General features: G+C 39.9%; 1 long non-coding RNA gene across 1 annotated transcript in view; it reads left to right on the top strand.

Moving 5' to 3' along the window:
- The first annotated feature begins 1,458 nt into the window (after positions 1 to 1,458).
- LOC105710004 (uncharacterized) overlaps positions 1,459 to 16,921 on the top strand; it is a 31,992-nt gene continuing 16,529 nt past the window's right edge. Inside the window, exons 1-3 of the long non-coding RNA XR_001105652.2 lie at positions 1,459 to 1,932; positions 3,859 to 4,097; positions 15,583 to 15,650. This is a non-coding gene — a long non-coding RNA (uncharacterized LOC105710004). The remainder of the gene's footprint in view (positions 1,933 to 3,858; positions 4,098 to 15,582; positions 15,651 to 16,921) is intronic.

The raw sequence follows: 16,921 nt of genomic DNA on the forward strand, positions 1-16,921 counted from the left end.
AAGGCCAAACCTGGTGACCCACGCCTGTAATCCCAGCACTTTGGGAGGCCTAGGTGGGTGGATCACAAGTTCAGGAGTTCAAGACCAGCCTGGCCAAGATGGTGAAACCCCATATCTACTAAAAATACAAAAATTAGCCGGGCATGGTGGTAGGCGCCTGTAATCCCAGCTACTTGGGGGACTGAGGCAGAGCATTGCTCGAACCCAGGAGGCAGAGGTTGCAGTGAGCTGAGATCGTGCCACTGTACTCCAGCCTGGGTGACAGAGAAAGACTCCATCTCAAAAATAAATGAATAAATTAATATATATATATATAAAACCAGTAAATCCAATGGTATTTTATTTTTATTTTAGAGACAGGGTCTTGCTGTGTTGCTCAGGCTGAAGCACAGTGGCATAATTATGACTCATTGCACTCTTCAACTCATGGGGTCAAGTGATCCTCCCATCTCAGCCTCCCAGAATGCTGAGATTACAGGCATGAGCTAGTGCACCTGGCTCCACTGGGTTTTTTTTTTTTGGAGACGGAGTTTCGCTCTTGTTACCCAGGCTGGAGTGCAATGGCACGATCTCGGCTCACCGCAACCTCCGCCTCCCGGGTTCAGGCAATTCTCCTGCCTCAGCCTCCTGAGTAGCTGGGATTACAGGTACGTGCCACCATGCCCAGCTAATTTTTTGTATTTTTAGTAGAGACGGGGTTTCACCATGTTGACCAGAATGGTCTCGATCTCTTGACCTTGTGATCCGCCCGCCTCGGCCTCCCAAAGTGCTGGGATTACAGGCGTGAGCCACCGCGCCCGGCCACCACTGGGTTTTTACATGCTCAATGGGATGTTCCTATTTCAAAGTTCATGTAAATAATCTTTGTAAAGGTAAGAACACATTTGAAATGTGTTTCACTGTGTCCCACTTTATGTTTCATATAGTCTGGTTTTCACAGCTTGTGTCTTTTTTTTTTCTTCTTAGAGTTGGGGTCTTGTTCTGTCACTCAGGCTGCAGTGCAGTAGTGTGATCATAGCTTACTGCAATGAACTCCTGGGCTCAAGTGATTCTCCCACCTCAGCCTTCTGAGTAGCTAGAACTACAGGTGTGCACCACCATACCCAGCTAATTTTTTAAATTTTTTGTAGAGACAGGATCTGAGTGTATTGCCTAGACTGTTCACAAACTCCTGGCCTCAAGTGATCCTCCTGCTTCAGCCTGCTAAAGTGCTGAGATTACAGGCATGAGCCACCACACCTGTTTTATAGCTTGTGTTTTCTTAAATCCATGATGCGTTTAAAGAGAACCTATCTTGAACAGTGAAAACACCAAGTTATGAAGGCATCTCCCACCCAAACTGCACATCAAAACTCAACATTATACAATTTCTGGACTGCTTTTTCCTGCCTATTAAATTTAAAACTATCTTTTTTTAAATGAATGTCTTGTAAAGATATTTCTGTTTTTTTAAAATTTGATTATTTTCAAGAAGCAACTCCTCTATGAGGACTTTTTGTTTGCTCACCAGTGGGTTGGAGTTCATTTTTGCGGGAGAAGAAAGGTCCTAGCCAAAGCCTGATTTTTTATTTTCTGATTTGTCAACATATGGGATATTTACTCTTGAATATGGAGTATTAAACATAATTTGCAAACTCTTTTACTTTTGTCCCTATGCCTTATTGTAGCTTTCATTCCACCAGTGGAAGATCTGCTGCTATTGTATACAATAGAGGAAAGCAATGCTGCTGTTAGAGAATGACGTGCAAACCTCCAGTGCCAATGGAAAAGCACATATTTTCTGAGAGTCAGGCTCTACATGTGAAGGGAGTCTGTTATGTTTCAGTGATGAGTCACATGGGATGTTACAAGTGGTGCAGAGTGATGCTTCAAAGATGTGAAAAAAAAACTAATGGATCCAAGATTGAAGGTTAACATAACAAGGTGACTGGGGTGAGTAGATGAGTCTGAGTGAAATATTTTAGGACAAAAATTGCCCCAACTTCTAATTGTACCGCTTAGTGTTAGATGATCTCAAGGAAGACTTACTGTCTTGTGCCAAATGGTTTATTTTATTAGGCAATGCTTAAGTCTTCAAGATTTGCACAGATGTCTGGGTAACGGTTTATGATAGAGAATCTATGAAGTTGCAACTAAGGCATCTGTTTTTGAAAAACTCCCCTTAGTGATTTTCATGCTCTCCAAAGTCTGAGAATTGCTGCAATATTGGGTCAATACACCCTATATAATTATTGTGGGAAAGTAAAATTTTAAATCTTTGAATTTTAGAGTTCAAAAGAAATGTAGACATCATTTTTTCATGGGAAGAGCTTGAGGTCAGTGAAGAAGTGATTTGCACCCTGCCACCCAGTAACATAGCTATGAAGCCCAAGCTAGAAGAAAAGTACTCTGATGGTCTGCTTAGCTTTTATTGCATGATTCAATACTCCCATCCTCCATCTCTAATTTAAAATCCAATTACATCCCAGCTACTCGGGAGGCTGAGGCAGGAGAATTGTTTGAACCCAGGAGGCGGAGGTTGCGGTGAGCCAAGATCGAGCCATTGCACTCCAGCCTGGGCAATGAGAGCGAAACTCCGTCTTAAAAAAAAAAAAAAAAAATCCAATTACATAATGTCTAGTTATATTTGTTTTCTACTGTATTTTATACATAAAACAAAAATTTAAAAAATATGTCTGCAAAGAAAGTAAGTTACTTTATTAGTATGCTTCTTTGAAGTCTTTTTGTATTTTGTACATAGGTTATTTTTTACATAGTTATTGTAATTTATATCTAATTTTGTATCTTGCTTAGATTTTTTTCACTTATACTATGGTAACCTTGGTTTTACAGTAACAGTAAGCTCTTACTAAAGGTGGTTTCATGTTAAAACTAAGTTTTATCAATGTTGTAAATGCTCAGTGGTTGCTAAGAGAAACTGATACTTTGTTCCCATAGGAACCATTGTTTTAAAATGAGAAATATAGAATCTCTAGCTTCAAAGGATAAAAACTTAGGTTTGAGATGGGAAATATTTTATGCTTCTTGGAAAAATGTGAAAAGTACTATCCTCTGATTGGAACAGTATGGTCATGGGGTCACAATCTTCTGAATGGGTGAAAATGTTCAGGGTGGCTTTTCTCTTTCTGCTTCCCTTGTGTTGATGGTGATGCGTGGTTGATACATGGTAGGAGAGTGAGGGAAGGTGACTCTACCTCCCCTTGGCCTCTCAGAGCAGAGACATCAGAAAAGGCAAGCTCACACTTTCCATTTGATATGGTAGTTTGGTTTTCTTATTAGAGAAGGGAACAAAGGGAAAGGATTTTTATACTAAGCTGCTCTGGAGCACTTAAGTACCAACATACATTCTCCATCCAGGTGTAGGCTGTTAACTTTAAGTTAATGATTTGGAGTGAGTGAAAAAAAAATTCTGCTTAGTTCTGATCAGAAACCAAGAATCAGAACGAGGTGGAATTAATAACAACTGTGGTTGTAAACGCACTGGTTGTCAAACTGGCAAACAGTTGCTGGATGGGCACTATTCCCTGAACCCCATGTCGGGTAGCATGTTTCTACATTGCCCACACCGGTAGGATCGACTGCTTTCCCTTCCCTATCTGACTTCTTTCTTCCACTGGTGTTCCCTGTGTTTCGCAAAAAACTACTTGAAACCTAGTCATCGTCTCAGTCTGCTTTTGAGAGAACACAAACACATATTGAGAAGTCCAAAGAAAGGTTATGAAAATGACATCTATTGAACGTACTTCCAAAAGCACTGAAATTATCACTGGAGCAGGTGCATACAAACATACTCGCACAGTTGTTCGTTGATTCAGTTCATACTTGTGATGGATGCTATAGTTTGCCCTGTCTCTCCAGGAATTAAGGTCTTATTACCCCCAGCTGTTGGGAGTGCTGCTTGCAGACAGCCCTCAGCAGGCAGTGCTGCATCAGGAGGAGCTTTGGCTGAAGAAAGCTGCTTCCCCCAAGGTCACATCTCTTTCCCAGTATGCCCCCCTTTGAAGGACAGATTCAAGCAGGACTACAAAGACCCAGCCCTCAACTCACTCAGACAGCTCTGAAGAGTCATCCATTTTCAGAACTTCCCATCAGATTAGGTAAGTCATTCCATGGAGACTGCACCAAAGCTTGACTTCACCCTCTGTCCAGGCCTACTCCTTTGCCTTGCTCATGTGGTGATCTCAGGAGTATTCCCAAAGGGACCTCTGACACGCTAATCTCCAGCTCAGTTGGTTTTCCCACAAACCCATCCTGAGACAGTATGGATTGAGAACCTACTATGTGCTAGGCACTATTCTAGGTGATGAGGGAGAGGGTGGAGACCAAATAAGCTTTCTGTGCATCTGTTTTATTAGGAAGAAATTCACATTCTAGAGCAAAGATCAGCAAACTATTTTTTCTGTAAAAGACAGTACATTTTTAGGCTTTGTGGGCAATATGGTTCTCAGTCACAGCTACTCATATCTGCCACTGTTACACAAAAATAGCCTCAGAAATATATAAATGAGTAGACATGGATGTGTTTCAATAAAACTTTACTTACAAAAATAACACGCAAGGCAGATTTGGCCCTTGGGTCATAATTTGCTGAATTCCATTCTAAAGGGGAGGAAACAAGGAAACAAATAAGAAAACATCAGATAGTGATAAGTGCCAGAAAAAATAAGTTAGGGTGATATGATAACAAAACACTATTATTGATTTTTTTCTTTTTGTTGTGTTTTGTTTATTTGAGAAGAGAGTCTTACACTATCACCCAGGCTGGAGAGCAGTGGTGCAATCTCGGCTCACTGCAACCTCCACATCTACAGGTTCAAGTGATTCTCATGCCTCAGCCTCCCAAGTAGCTGGGACTACAGGTGTACACCATCACACCCAGCTAATTTTTTGTATTTTTAGTAGAGATTGGTTTCACCATGTTGCCTAGGCTGGTCTCAAACTCTTGAGCTCAAAGAAATCCACCTGCCTTGGCCTCCCAAAGTGATGAGATTACAAGTGTGAGTCACAACACTGGGACCTATTACTGATTTTTTAATTTTTTTTGCGTAATATAGCCACATGATTCAAAACCCAAAAGGATTGAAAAAGTATTCATTTGGAAATATATGTTCTGGTTCACTTTGACCCCAATAGGATAATTTTATTTTTATACTTTTGTGTTTCGTTTCAATGTTTCTTAATGCAAATAGAAGCAATTATAAATATATATTCTTATCTAGCATCCCCCGCCCCACTTTTCTGCAAAGGTTATCATATAAGATATCCTGGTTCACACCTTACAGTTACTCATTTAACATGTCCTGATGATCTTTCAATGTCAATAGAGACCGTTCCTACTTGTTTTTGTTTTTGTTTTTTTAATTTTTTTTTTCTTGAGATGGAATCTCACTATGTCATACAGACTGGAGTGCATTGGCATCATCTCGGCTCACTGTACCTTCTGCCTCCCAGGTTCAAGCAATTCTCCTGCCTTAGCCTCCCCAGTAGCTGGGACTACAGGCACCCACCACCATGCCCAGCTAATTTTTGTATTTTTAGTAGAGACAGTGTTTCACCATGTTGGCCAGGATGGTCTCGATCTCCTGATCTCGTGATCTGCCTGCCTCAGCCTCCCAAGGTGCTGGGATTACAGGCATGAGCCACCACACCCAGCCTATACTTGCTTTTTAAATAGCTGAGTACGTGTATACCTATGAGATATTGCAGGTTTGGTTCCAGGCCATCTCAGTAAAGTGAATATCAAAATAAAGCCAGTCATGTAAATTTGTAGGTTTCCCAGTGCATATAAAAGTTATGTTTATACTAAACTATAGTTTATTGAGTGTGCCATAACATTATACATTTTAAAATGTATATACCTTATATAAAAAAGACTTTATTGCTAAAAAATGCCAACAATCATCTGGACTTTCAGTGAGTCATAATCTTTTTTGCTGGTGGAGGGTCTTGGCTTGATGCTGATGGCTGCTGACTCACTAGGGTGGTGGTTGCTGAAGGTTGGGATGGCTGCAGCGACTTCTTAAAATCAGAAAATAATTAAGTGTGCTGCATCAATGGACTCTTTCTTTCATGAAAGAGTTCTCTGTAGCATGCAATGCTGTTTGACAGCATTATACGCACAGTAAAACTTCTTTCAAAATTGTAGTCAATCCTCTCCAACCTTGCTGCTGCTTTATCAACTAAGTTTATGTAATATTCTAACTCCTATGTTGTCATTTCAACAATGTTCACAGCATCTTCATCAAGAATAGATTCCATCTCAAGAAACCACCTTCCTTACTCATCCATGAAAAGCAGCTCCTCATCTGTTCAAGCTTTATCATGAGATTACAGCAATTCTCTGATGTCTTCAGGCTTCACTTCGAATTCTAGTTCTCTTGCTATTTCTATCACATCTGCAGTTACTTCTTCTACTGCAGTATTGAACTCCTCAAAGACATTCATGGGGTTTGGAATCAACTTCTTCCAATGCCTGTTAATGTTGATATTTTGACCTGCTCCCATGACTTACGAATGTTTTTAATGGCATCTAGAATGATAAATTCTTTCTGGAAGGTTTTCAGTTTTCTTTGCTATGATCCATTAGAGGAATCACTATCTATGGCAGCTATAGCTTTACGAAATGTATTTCTTAAATAAGAAGTCTTGAAAGTTGAAATTACTCTTTGGTTCATGGACTTCAGAATAGATGATATGTCGGCGGGCATGAAAACAACATTAATCTCTTTGTACATCTTTATCAGAACTCTTGAGCGACTGGGTGCATTGTCAATAGATAGTAATATTTTGAAAGAAATTTTGTTTTCTGAGTAGCAGATTTCAATATTAGGTAAACCATGCTGTAAACAGATATGCTGTCATCCAGGCTTTGTTCTTCCATCTGAAGAGCACAGGAAGAGTAGATTTAGCATCATTCTTAAGGGCCCTAGGCTTTTAAAAATGGTAAATGAACATTGGCTTCAACTTCAAGTCATCAATGCATTAGACTCTAACCAGAGATTCAGCCTGTCCTTTTAAGCTTTGAATCCAGGCATTGACTTATCCTTTCTGGCTATGAAAGTCCTAGATGACATCTTCTTCCAATAAAAGGCTGTTTTCCCTACATTGAAATTTTATTGTTTAGTGTAGCTACCTTCATCAATTTTCTTAGCTAAATCCGGATAATGCTGCAGTTTCTACATCAGCACTTGCTGTTTCACTTTGCATTTAAAAAAATTGACTCATGGGCCAGGCTTACACCTGTAACCCCAGCACTTTGGGAGGCTGAAGTGGGTGGATCACGAGGTCAGGAGTTCGAGACCATCCTGGCCAACATGGTGAAACCCCGTCTCTACTAAAAATATAAAAATTAGCTGGGCATGGTGGCACACACCTGCAGTCCTAGCTACTTGGCCTGTAGTCCCAGCTACTTGGGTGGCTGAGGCAGGATAATTGCTTGAACCTGGGAGGTGGAGATTGCAGTGAGCCAAGATCATGCCACTGTACTCCAGCCTGGTGACAAAGCAAGACTCCATCTCAAAAAAAAAAAAAAAAAATGACTCATAATAATTGTACATATTTATGGGTTACATAGTGATGTTATCATATAATGTATAGTGATCAGGTCATTACCTTGCACTTTTATGTTATGGAGATGGCTTCTTTCCTTAAACCTCATGAACCAACCTCTGCTAGCTTCAGACTTGTATTTTGCAGCTTTCTCACCTCTCTCAGCCTTCACAGAATTGAAGAGAGTTAGGGCCTTGCTCTGGGTTAGACTTTGGCTTAAAGGAACGTTGTGACTGGTTTGGTCTTCTACCTAGAGCACTAAAACTTTCATTCCAGATTTTGGATTTTTGGATTTTGAATGCTCAACCAGTATGTATAATGCAAATATTCCAGGATCTGTAATAGTCAAAATTATGAAACAATTCTGGTCTCAAACATTTCAGATAAGGGACACATAACCTGTATATAGAAAGAGACTTACTATAAGGAATTGGTTCACGTGATTATGGAGACCTATGAGAGCGTTGCAATCTGGAGGCCAACAGGCTCAAGACCTAGGAAGAGCCAATATTTTAGTTCAAATCTGAAGGCAGGAAAAAAGCCAATGTCCCAATTTCAGTGTCATCAGGCAGGAGGAGTTCTTTCTTACTTGGGGGACAGTCAACCTTTTTGTTCTATTTAAGCCTACAACTGGTTGGATGAGGCCTGCCCACATTAGGGCAGGTGGGCAGTCTGCTTTACTTAGCCTATCAATTTAAGTGTTAAATCTCACCAAAAACACTTTCACAGTAACACCCAGAACAATGTTTGTCCAAGTATCTGGATACCTTATGGCCCAGTCAAGTCAACACTTAAAATTAATCTTTATACTTATTAATGGGCACTTGAGTAGTTTTCAAACTTTTGCTATTACAAATAATACTAGAATGAATAACCTAACCTTGCTTTTTGTTGTTGTTGTTGTTCTGTTTGTTCATTTTTTGAGACAGGGGCTCACTCCTGTCACCCAGGCTGGAGTGCAGTGGTCAGACCCTGGCTTACTGCAGCTTTGACATCCCAGGCTCAGGTGATTCTCCTACCTCAGCCTCCTGAATAGTTGAGACTATAGGTGTCACCACACCTCGCTAACATTTTGTATTTTCAGTAGAGACAGGGTTTCACCATGTTGCCCAGGCTGGTCTCAAACTCCTGGACTCAAGTGATCTGCCTACCTCAGCCTCCAAAAATGCTGGGATTACAGGCATGAGGTACTCCACCCATCTCTGCAATGAATAACCTAGTGCATACATCATTTCAAACATGTGTAGGTGTATCCATCTGGAGGATAAATTCCCAGATGTGGGATTACTGGGTCATAGCAAATAACTTTGATAGGAATTGTCATATTGCTGTCCATGAGATTTATTCTAATTTGCAGTCCTGCCAGCATATGTAAGTGGTTATTTCCCCATAGCCCTGTTAACAATTGCATTAATCAAACTTTGGGGAGTCTTTTGCCAATGTGATAGGTGAGAAATGGTGTCATGATGTAGCTTTCATTTGAATTGTTCTTTATTTGAGTAAGTTTGCACACCTTTTCATATGGCTGAGGACCATTTGCATTTCTTTGTGAATTTTCTTTTTCTTTTTTTTTGAGATGGAGTTTCGCTCTTGTTGCCCAGGCTGGAGTGAAATGGCAGGATCTCTGCTCTCTGCAACCTCCGCCTCCCAGGTTCAAGTGATTGTCCTGCCTCAGCCTCTCCAGTAGCTGGGATTACAGGCGCCCACCACCACGACCAGCTAATTTTTTATATTTTTAGTAGATACAAGGTTTCTGCTGAAAGACCATGTTGGCCAGGCTGGTCTTGAACTCCTGACCTCAGGTGATCTGCTGGCCTCAGCCTCCCAAAGTGTTGAGATTACAGGTGTGAGCCACTGTGCCCGGCCCGTGAATTTTCTATTCACATTTTTTGCTTAGTTTCTTTTGGGTTATTGGACTTCTTTCACTTTCTAAGACTCTAAGCATGAAGGAGCTCAGCCCTTTGTGGTATAGGTTGCAAATATTTTCTGAGTTTGTCATTTGTGTTTTGTGCTTATGTTGCTTTTTTATGATTTGTATCAACCTTTTCTGTCATGGTTATTGAACTTTGAGCTATGATCAGAAAGGCCTTTGAGTGGCACTGCAGACAGGGTGCTCTGGGGAGATCAGCACACCCCAACTCCTTGCTTATGTACTGGGGAAACATTTGTGGAAGAGAAGCTAACCACACTGAGGCAGCCCTGGTGGAAAACCAGAATGTACATAGCTGAACTCAAATGAGAAAGGAAGCTAAAAACAGATTTTTGACCTAATGTAATCATTAAAAGTGAGATAAAGCAAATAATATAAAAAATGACATATGATCCAAGATGGCTGATCACTAGCAGCTCGGGCTCCTAGCTCCCAGTGAAAGCGCAGAGAACGAGAGGACGCCACACTTTCAGACGAATATTAGTTGCTCACGGACCAGGAGATTCCCAGCAGAGGAGCCCCACGTGTCACCAGGGCGACTCTTGTGGCAGGCGCGGCGGTTTTGCTGGTGCCTTAGAGCGGCAGTTTTTGATGCAGAGTCCGGAGATTCCCGGGCAGAAAAGCACCATCAATCTTAACACCGCTGTTTTGGCCGGCACAGTGGACTGCTGATTTCGGCGCTGGGAATCAACAAGTTGGACGTCTGCTCAGAGACCTAGTTAGAAAGTCGGTAATTACAAAGACAACAGACAGATAAATATATAATGAAGGGAAGAAATCAGCATAAAAAGGCAGAGAATACTCAAAATCAGAATGCCTCTCCCTCTACAGGGGATCGCAATTCCTCATCAGTAACGGAACAAGGCTTAATAGATTACGAGTGTGTTCCAATAACAGAAGCAGGCTTCAAAACGTGGGTGATAAGAAACTTCTGTGAATTAAAAGAACTTGTTCTAACCCAAAGCAAAGAAACTAAGAACCTTGAAAAAAGGTTTGACAAAATGTTAACGAGAATGGACAATTTAGAGAGGAATGTAAGTGAATTGATGGAGCTGAAAAACACAACATGAGAACTTCGTGAAGCATGCACAAGTTTAAACAGTCGAATTGATCAAGTAGAAGAAAGGACATCAGAAGTCAAGAACCAGCTCAATGAAATGAGACGAGAAGACAAGATTGGAGAAAAAAGGATGAAAAGGAATGAGCAAAGTCTCCAGGAAATATGGGACTATGTGAAAAGACCTAATTTACATTTGATAGGTGTACCTGAATGTGATGAAGAGAATGAATCCAAGTTGGAAAATACTCTTCAGGATATCATTCAGGAAAACTTTCCCAACCTGGCAAGGCAGGGTAATATTCAACTCCAGGTAATACAGAGAACACCACAAAGATATTCTTCAAGAAGACCAACCCCAAGGCACATAATTGCCAGATTTATTAGGGTTGAAATGAAGGAGAAAATACTAAGGGCAGCCAGAGAGAAGGGTCAGGTTACCCATAAAGGGAAACCTATCAGACTTACAGCAGATCTCTCAGCAGAAACCCTACAAGCCAGAAAAGAGTGGGGACCAATATTTAACATCCTTAAAGAAAAGAACTTTCAACCTAGAATTTCCTATCCAGCCAAACTAAGCTTTTTAATCAAAGGAAAAATTAAATCCTTTGCGAACAAACAAGTACTTAGAGAGTTCACCACCACCAGGCCTGCTTTACAAGAGCTTCTGAAAGAAGCACTATACATATAAAGGAACAACCAATATCAGCCTTTCCAAAAATATATCAAAAAGAAAAGAACATGAACACAACGAAAAATTTACACTAACGGGCAAAACAGCCAGCTAGCATCAAATGCTAGTATTAAAGTTATATATATTCTAATTGGATAAAAAGCCAAAACCCATTGCTATGCTGCATCCAGACCCATCTCACATGCAACGATACACAAAGACTCAAAACAAAGAGAAGGAGGAAGATTTATCAACTAATCAGAGAGTAAAAATAAACAAATAAAAACAGGAGATGCAATTATCGCCTGTGATAAAGTAGACTTTAAAGTAACAAAGAGCAAAAGAGGCAAAGAAGGACATTACATAATGGCAAAAGGATCAATGTAACAAGAAGAGCTAACGGTTTTATAGATCAAAGAGACAGAAAATTAACAAGGACATCCAGGACTTGAACTCAGACCCGGAACAAGTAAACTTAATAAACATTTATAGAACTCTCCACTTGAAATACACAAAACATACATTACCACCTCACACCTATTCCATGTGACTACATAATTGGAAGTAAATCACTCCTCAGTAATCGCATAGCATTTCATAGGTTTAAATGAAATATTGGTTGGCTGCTCGTTTGTTATTTTCTTCCCTTATTCCTTCCTGTTTACATCAAGTATAATTATTGGTATAAAAGAGGTTTTCAATACCCATTACTAAACTGCATTCTAGCCTGGGCAAGAAAGCAATACTCCCATTCTCTCTCTCTCTTTCTCTTCTTTTTTCCTCCTCTTCTTTATTCTTTTTCTTTCTTTCTTTAAAAAAAAAAATCACATATAATGAAGGTAATTATATTGATTCTGGACTTGAAACATATAAACTCTTTAAGTGAAAAAGTTATACTTTGTTGTAATTCCTCCATCAGAACAGGAATGCATAGATTTAATATAGGTTTTGATAAATACAACTTGACTAATTTAAAATTGATTTAAAAATCTTGCTGTTTCATCTTCATAAATTGAAAAGTAGGTTTGCTTATACTGGTAGCCCTTTATGGTACTTGAATAGTGGTCTGACTACTTTTAGAAATTAATAATGGATTAAAAGTACACTCTGCAGCTTACATTAGTTACTTTTGTAATGCAAAATAGAAGCATGATAATGTACTATTCGGCATGGTTTAATATGAGTTATACATACACTACACGCATAAGTAATTCATTAAGCCCTTCACAGTACATTTCCTGGGTACAGAAGCTCATGTTTACCAGTATTTCATCTCATAATCAGGATGTCTAATGGAGGGGGCCTGGGACCATGAGTGATGATCCCGCACTCCCCCTTCCCCTGACTCATTCAGTGACTTCAGGCAAGTATTATTCTGGATCTGGGATTGGGTAAAAGTAAAAGTGTGTATACAATACTTTATAGATCCCACCTAGAAGAAGGGGCTGTAGACTTTAGGGTGTAAACAGCTTTGAAGTCTGGAGTTAAACCAACTTCACAGTATATTACTATTATTCCAAGGAATTATCCTACTTTGGAAATAACACTCTATGATGGTCATTTATAAAAGACAATAGTTCATTTCAGTGCATTTGGGAAGAAATACTCTACTGCTTAATCAACAGCGCCTTGTCACATACTGTATTTTTCTATTTGTAAAGTGTGGATTTACTGAAAAGCAAAGGTGATGGCCTTCGAAGTCACCTGCCTTTAAAGCCAATTTCATTCAATTTTCAGAACAAGCATGCATAGATTTCACTGAAGCTTTGAGTTGGAAGTAGGAAAGTAATTATAAGATGTAGACCTACCGCTAAGATTTGCGGGGCCCAAGGCAAGAGTACAAACGTAGGCCCACATACTATATGTTTAAATGGTATAGATCAAGCTAACAGACTGTTAAATAAATATGTTCTATCCTCTTATTTTGACTAATATATCTTCATAATGACCTGGAAGGCCAGGTTTGAATTTTGGGTTTCTCTGAAGGTCCTGGAAAATTTGAAAATCACATTTCTGTCTTCTGTTTGTCTGGTGTTAGTATGATAGTGACCAGTATTAGTCTCTAGACCAGAATATGAACACACATACCCTTGAAGTATGTTTCAAACTTTGTACTTATTTATGATATGAAAATCATGTTTCTTTTTAAAATAATGCTGACTGTCTCTATGAAAATGAAATCATTAGGATAACTGAAATCTCTAAAATAGTGAGACTTGTACCTGTGATAAATGCTTTGACACAATTTGACTCCTTTGACAATCCACATTTTGACATGGTCTATTTAAATTCTGCTGGAAACATAATTTTCACATCAAACTTCTGTTATAAATTGTAGGATAAGTAAAATGCATGCAAGTTTTGTGTACAAACTTATTATTTTTTGCCTGACACACAAATTATTATTTTAAATTCAAAGGAATCTTGTTGGTCAAATAGATCTAATAATGGGGATGATATAATAGAAAAATTTATATCTTAGAGAATGCACCTTGAGCAGTTTATTTTATAGCTGATATTTTTATTTTTGCTTGGGTATACAATTCTTATTTGTCAAGACTCCACTTTCTTTGTTAAAATATAAAATGCATATTGGGCAAATGCTCTAGGGCAATTTGCATAAAAAGTGATGACAAAGAGCAATTAGTACTTCATTATTATGCAGTGAAATGCTACTTTGCTCAAAAGTGACTGTAGTTTTTCCCCCCAACCCCCTTGTAAATCTGGTACAGCATTGTTCTAAAAATAGTACTTAACAAACCTCTGTTTGTAAATCAATCTTTGACTTTCCACTAGCAGTCCAGGGGGGAAGAACCCACTAAATAAAGTTACTACCCCAGATTGTCATAATGAGAAACAAGCACCAGAATTCTGTTAGATAAGACGAGTCAGAAGATTTTAGTGTCTCATCAAATTAGATCCATAGCTTATTTTACCCCTTGGGATTAGCTTTGAAAGCAGACTCGATCACACACTGATAGCAACATCCCCCTCCTCCCAATACACATACTCTCTCACATGTGCACATTCAGAGGGTCATGCCACACACAGCTACACTGCAGAGAACAAACAGTCCCCAGGTATCTCTAGTTAGGAAGGCTTGATTTTTGAGTTCAAATTTCATTACCATGAAATTCCTTTAGGGTCAAAAAGAATTGAGTCAAAGAAGCTATGCAGGCAGGCAGATTTTGTGAATCTTTGTCCCATCGCCTGTGTTATTAGGTGCTCCTCTCTCTAATTCGTCAGAAAATGCTCATTTTTGACTTCTGTTTTGTTTTGTTAAATAAGTCTTGTTGTCTGGGCGGGATGGTTCACACCTGTAATCCCAACATTTGGGAAGCCAAGGCAGGTGGATCACCTGAGGTCACGAGTTTGAGACCAGCCTGACTGATACGGTGAAACCCCATCTCTACTAAAAATACAAAAATTAGCTGGGCATGGTGGCGCATACCTGCAGTCCCAGCTACATAGGAGGCTGACACAAAATAATTGCTTGAACCTGGGAGGTAGAGGTTGCAGTAAGCCAAGATCATGCCACTGCACTCCAACCTGGGTGACAGAGCCAGACTCCGTCTCAAATAAACAAAACAAAACAAAAAACAAGCAAGCAAATATAAAATAAAAATAAAATATAATATAAAAAAATAAATAAAATATAATATAAAAATAAAAAACAAGCAAGCAAATACATATATATATATATCTTGTTGAAACAACATATTATCTAAAATTTTGCAAGCCAAAATGTACTAGCACTGTGTGTGTGTGTGTGTGTGTGTGTGTGTGTATGTGTGTATGAGAGAGAGAGAGAGAGAGAGAGTCAGACAGACAGACAGACAGACATAGCCAAGTAATTGGATACTGGCAGGATGAAAAGGAAAACATGAAAAACTACCAAACCTTTGGAAATAACCCCATGAGGCTGGAGACAGACATGATTCTACTATTTTTCTTTGGAAGTTGCAGAGCAGGATTGGTGGGGAGGAGGAGGATGGGGTGAAGGTGGGAGCTAGGTAAACACTGCCTTATTCTTGGTGCTCCTGCACCTAACTCTCTGTGGACCAAGACACATCAGTGCAATTCCTGCAGTCACAACTTTGGCTGGGCATGGCTCCAAGATGGCTGACGTAAACCAGTTTTGCTAACAACTTGAGAGGTCTCTCATTTGTAGGGGGCTGGGTCAGTTCAAGGGTTTGTAGCATCTGCAATTAAGTCTCAGGGGCTCAGGACTGTGTGTCACATCTCTGAAAAATAAGGACTGGGGATAGACCCTTAGGCATATTGCTTTATAAGCATAAGTAGCTTGCACAGCTGAAAAGTTCTTCACCTGGCCCAGACTTTATTTGCTTGCTTTTCTGTCCCTGTTCTCCTCAGGTCACCAGTGAAAAGATGTAAGGTCATATAGCCTGTACCATTTCAGGGATGCATTGTCTAACCTGGAGGTAATGTATGATCATTTTATACACCGCCACAGATTCGTTATTCATACAATTTTCCATTAATTTTTAATGCATCAGAGTTTCTACTTATTTAACGTACAGTGCAGTTGGCCAGATGTCTTCATAAAGCTATGAAAAGTGGTTCTGAAATACTCTTCCATAGCATCCCAATCTACTAACCAGTTGATGGATGAGAGTATTTCTCTTTAACAGTGGACAGGACTCCTGCTTTGGGCCCCCACACCTCAGGGGCCCCCACGATTTGAATGGCTTTGCTTGAAGTCTGGCCTATAGTCTTATTTGAGTGGAGTGTCCAAGCCAGATCCCATTTCTCTCCTTCAGAGCACTATCCTACTCTCTAGCCATCTGGTAAGGTTGACCAGATGTCCAGAGAAGCTCTGAACTGCATACCTGTAAGATTATCTTAGGGCCAAGGTGGAACCTGGTTCAAGAGAGCAAGAGAGCAGTCTGATGAACATATGTTCCCACTGACACTGACCAACAAGTTATTTCTTTTGTCAGATTGCTTGCCATTGGACCTCTAGAATGATGCCCATGGTTGATTTTAGGTAACTAATTTATGAGGGATGAAGAGACAAGAATTTTTACAAACACTGATTGGGCAATAAACAATTGCCCAATCAGTGTGTGTGAAATAGCCATTATTAGAATATTCGTTTAGAATACCCATTATTCTAAATTTTTACCAGTAAATTACTATCCCTCACACAGACTCATTTTCTAATCAAATCATGTATATAGACATGGCCCTGTAGAAGATGTTTGCCTAGGGATCATACCTTCTGGGGCCAGCCCTGCCCTGGGGAAACACTATAGGTTCTGGAACTGAGGCTGATGTAGACTAACTACTTAGAGGGGGAACATTGGAAACGAGGAAGAGCAGATAGAGAGATCTATGGCACTAAAGGGGCTAACAAGGAGTCAGTGTGGTAAAGTGAAATTACTCTAAATTGAAAATCATGGGATCTAGGGTCCTGGAACTGCCACTACCCAGCTCTATGTTCTTGATCAAGTGTTTTTAGTCTCTGTTTTTGTTTTGAGAAAGGGCTCATGCTTTTGCCTGGGCTGGAGTGCAGGGGCACCAACACAGCTCACTGCAGCCTCAACCTCCCGGACTCAAGCAATCCTCCCAACTTAGCCTCTTGAGTAGCTGAGACCACAGGTGCATGCCACCACACCTAGCTAATTAAAACGAAAATTTTTTTTTCGAGATAGGGTCTCATCATGTTGCCTAGGCTGGTCTTGAACTCCTG

This window comes from Aotus nancymaae, unplaced genomic scaffold (genome assembly GCF_030222135.1).
Source record: "Aotus nancymaae isolate 86718 unplaced genomic scaffold, 86718_ANA_hifiasm-v0.15.2.pri h1tg000009l, whole genome shotgun sequence".
NCBI classification, from domain to species: domain Eukaryota; kingdom Metazoa; phylum Chordata; class Mammalia; order Primates; family Aotidae; genus Aotus; species Aotus nancymaae.